Raw genomic sequence first — 4,522 nt, 5'->3', positions numbered from 1 at the left:
ACTATCCTGATATCTATGATTATGGTTTGATTGTTTTTAACTTTATTAAATTTATTCATACAGCATATATTTTTGGTGTCTTGCTCTGTTTGTTCAACATATATATATGTCAGATTCATTCATATATTTGTATATAGAAGTAATTTCTTTGTTTTCACTGCTTTATTGTGCCCTATTGTATGAGTATGCCATGTTTTATTTATTCATTCTACTCTCGATGCACATATTTTTCCCACTTTGTAACAATCTCCTATGAATAAAGCCATTATAAACACTGTCATACATGATTTTGATAAACATGTAAGCTCATTGCTTGGGTATATACTTAAAAGTGAAAATGTTGGGTCATGATGCATAGTATCCTGTCGGGTCCGACGCCGGCCGGCCCGAACAGCCCTAGCCTCATTATCAGTCTCTCCCTTGGTGGGCGAGCAAATTGCCCAGATTCCTCTTTGACTCCAGTCTCCATTGGAAGGAGATGGGGGAAGAGAGCCGTGAATAGAGGTGAGCATAGCCGCTGGCCCCAGCTAGCCCATTAAAGGACACTCAGATGTGGTGGGGGTTCTGTCGAGCAGTTCTGTTTATTATCACATAAGCACTTGCTTTTAAAGGCAAATGGGGAAGGGAAGTTTTTTACATCCTCCAATCAGCTTAAAGGTTACGAGAGCATGCATCCTGTCTCAATGCCTAGCTATTGCAATCACGCAGTGTTCACGAGTGTGGAAGTGCCATATTTGGCCAATAACGGCTAAGGCAAGGTTCCCGCAGACACTCCCACCCTACTTCCTCCCAGCACCATCTTAGGCTGCCACGTTAATACGCCCTTGCGGGCCCATAATGGTGCCGCTTGTAATGTCACTTAAGGTGGCGTTAGTTTTTAAGGCCCAACAGTACCCGTCTTTAGTAAATACTGTCAAACAGTTTTACAGGTTGAGATAACAGTTTATTTTCCTATTTCTAGTGTATGAATGCTTCAGTTGCTTCACATCCTCACTAATATTTGGTATTATTTTAAAAACATTTTAGTCATTTTTGTGGTTGTTTGCTGATATCTCATCATGGTTTTGATTTGAATCTCTTGATAACAAATTATTTGAAATGTTTATTGGCCACTTAGATATTCTGGTTTCTCGAGAGCTTGTTCAAATTTCTGACCATTTATATTGGATTGTCTTTCTTTTACATTATTAGTTTATAAAATGTTTAAAATGTATATTCTAGAGTGTGGTGATGAAAGTCATTCAGTTGTGATTTTTTTTTTTTTCAGTAAAGGCCACTTTTCCTAGGCATTGAAATCTAGGTAGGCAATTTACTTTTAGCTCTTTCAGAATGTTATTCCATTGCCTTTTGGATTCCATTGTTTCTGTTGAGAAATTTGTTGTAAATCTTACATTTTTTGTTTGTTTATTTGAAGTTAATGTGCTTCTTTTCTCTTAAAAATCTTAAAAGACTTTCTCTTTGTATTTGTTAATTAGTTTTATGTTAATAGGCTTAGGCGTAGTATTTTTTTAGCTTACTTTTTTTAGTGCTTCTTGAATGTGTATCAATGTTTTTAGTCAGTTTTGAAAAATGTATTGACATTTTCAAATATTGTTTGTATCTGGTTCTTTCTCTCCTCTCCTTCTGGTAATTAATTTAGTAATATCTGTGTTTTCCATTCCTTTTGCTCTTTGTCATTCTTCCTATTTTCTAATCACCCTTTATATAATTTATCAATCCTCTTTTTTCTGTCTAATTAGCTTCTGAATCAAGTTCTTAGTTTTCATTACTACATTATTTTCAGTTCTAGAATTGATTGCAATTTGGTTATTTTTTAAAAAAATTTTTATTGAATCATAATTGATTATACATATTTTGGGGGTTCAACATTGACATATGTTGATCAAATCAATATTACTTTCATGTATATTGTTACAATTCATACTTATTTTTCAGGCCCCTTGTCCAATCTCTCCCCATTACTCCTCCCACCTCTGATAACCCTAGATTTATTCTCTCCTTCTGAAAGAGTAATGGTTACTCTGTTGATTTGTTATCTAGATGATCTGTCCAATGCTGAGAGGTGTGTTCAGATGCCCTAATATTATTGTAGAGCAGATGCTTCTTCTGTCTCTCTGGAATGGGCTTGGTAGTGAGAGACATCCTCTTCTTTTCTTTGGTCTCTGATGGTGACTTTCCTTGTGTCAATATGCTCCAGTGGCTGGCGGACCATCTGCACAGTGGTTGTGGTGTCTAGTGGCTTTTGTGGCAGCCATGGTTATTGTGGTGGCTGTGGTGGGCCACCCACATGGAGGTGATATTTTTGGCATGCTCCTTACCTAGTTGCTGGTGGCTCCTGGCTCCATGCCTTAGGACCCCAGGTGGACCCCATGGGCATAGGTGGTGTGCCTGGTTGTGGAAGGGGGTCCAGTCCCTGGCTCCATACCCCAGGACCCTGGATAATCCCCATGGCACTGATGATGTGCCTGGTTGTGGCAGAGGGTCTGGTCACCAGATCCATGCCTCAGGACCCTGGGGAGGCCCAAATGGCTATTCTGTTTTTTCTTTCATTTCTGTGTTGGATTATTCGCTCTTCCCACCACTTAAACTCTGCTCTGGAACTAATTTATTGTGTTTTGCTTACTTCTAAAGTGGGGGGACTTCCTGTGGGGACCCGTACTTGAGTTCTGTGGTTGAGCCAAATTTCTACTTTGCTGCTGATTCCCTGGGGAAGGCTTTTTGTGCAGCACCAGTTTTAATGGTTGACTTTACAGGTACTTCTGGGTTTAGTGAAATCTGCTGCCCATGGGTTATGTAGAAACACTGGTCTGGGCCTGAGTCTTTTCATCAAACTTCATCCCATGCAATTCTATATTCCTGACCAGTCTCCTCTGAGTGGTCCTATGCTGATTGAGAGGAAGATCAGCTGTTCTTGCTGTGTCCTAGTGTTCTCCTGGTGGGCTCGTCTCCTCCACTGCCTATCCTCCAAACACTTCCCATGGGGTGGGCTGTGCTCCAGTCCCTTGCAATGACTTACTGGCCTCTGAGTGTCTCCTTTTTTCCATTTGTCATGGCTCTCTGTCCTATGTGGCTCCGCAAAAACCCTATTAGTGGTATTGCTGGCCTGGGGCTCACCAAGGCCCTCTTCTCCTCTGCTACCTCCAAGCAACTTCATCCAAAGAGCACATCTGTGGCTTTTGCTGGTTTTTGCCCTGTGCACTCAGCAGCTCCAGCCTGGAAATGGCTGGGATTTGAAACAGTTGGAACATTTTTTCTTTCATTGTGGCTTCTCCCTCCTTCATGTACTCAGTAGGTCTCTCCTCCTCTTTCCCTGAGTTCTAGTGACCCCAGCTTGTCTGTCATTGCTTTTTAATAGTTGTAAATTAGTTGATTTGTGAGAGAGAGTGATGCTGGGGACTGTCTGTTCCACCATCTTGACCAGAAGTTTTTGTTCCATATTTTTGTGAAATTCTCCATTTTGTTATCAACTTTATTGAGCTATTAATTATAGCTTTATATCTTATAAATACAGAGAATTAATAATCTGGGGATTTCTCTCGTCTCTCGTCTCCTTTTTTTTGTCTTGTTCTTTGATATATCTGGCATTTTTTTATTGAATTCTGATTACAGTAGTCCCCCCTTATCCATGGTTTTTCTTTTAATGGTCTCAGTTACCTGTGCTCAACTGTGATTCAAAAATATTAACTGTAAAATTCCAGAAATAAACAATTTGTGAGTTTTCAGTTGTGTGCCATTCTGAGAAGCATGATAAAATCTTGTGCCATCCTGCTTTATCTCTCCTGGGACATGAATCCTCCCTTTGGCCAGTGTGTCCACATTGTGTATGCTTCCTGCCCTTTAGTCACTTAGTAGACATCTTGGTTATCAAATCAACTGTCATGATATCACAGTGTTTATGTTCAAATAACACTTATCATATTTAATAATGGCAACAAACCATGAAAGTGGTGATGCTGGCATATAGTTATAATTGTTCTATATTATCAGTTATTATTCATAGTCCCTTATTGTGCCTAATTTGTAAACTAAATTTTATAATAGGTATGTATGTATAGGGAAAAAAGTAGTATATATAAAAGGTCCCTAACAAATATCCATTCAAATATTTGTTCAAGAATGTTCATAGCAACTTTATTCATAATAGTCTAAAATGAAAACAATTCAAACATTCATTAATAAGAGAAGGAATAAACCATGCTATGTTCATACAGTGAAATACTACTCAGTCAGCAGTAAAAAAGAATGATCTACTGAGACACACAGTAATGTGAATAAATCTCAAAAACATTTTGCTAAGCAAAAAATCTCAGACATAGAAGAGTACACACTGTGTGATTCACTTACATAAACTGAAGACTCTTATTTTCTATAATGATAGAAAATAGATCAGTGGTTGCCTCAGGGAGGAAGGTACAGTGGTTAACTGAGGAAGAGCATAAGGAAACTTTTCTGAGTGATGGAAACATTATGTGTCAATTGATAGGGTTTGGTATATACATTCCTTAGAAGTCAAAAAAATGCA

This window comes from Galeopterus variegatus, unplaced genomic scaffold, assembly GCF_000696425.1.
Source record: "Galeopterus variegatus unplaced genomic scaffold, G_variegatus-3.0.2 Scaffold1459, whole genome shotgun sequence".
Taxonomy (NCBI): Eukaryota; Metazoa; Chordata; class Mammalia; order Dermoptera; family Cynocephalidae; genus Galeopterus; species Galeopterus variegatus.
Note: the sequence above shows the minus strand (reverse complement) of the source record.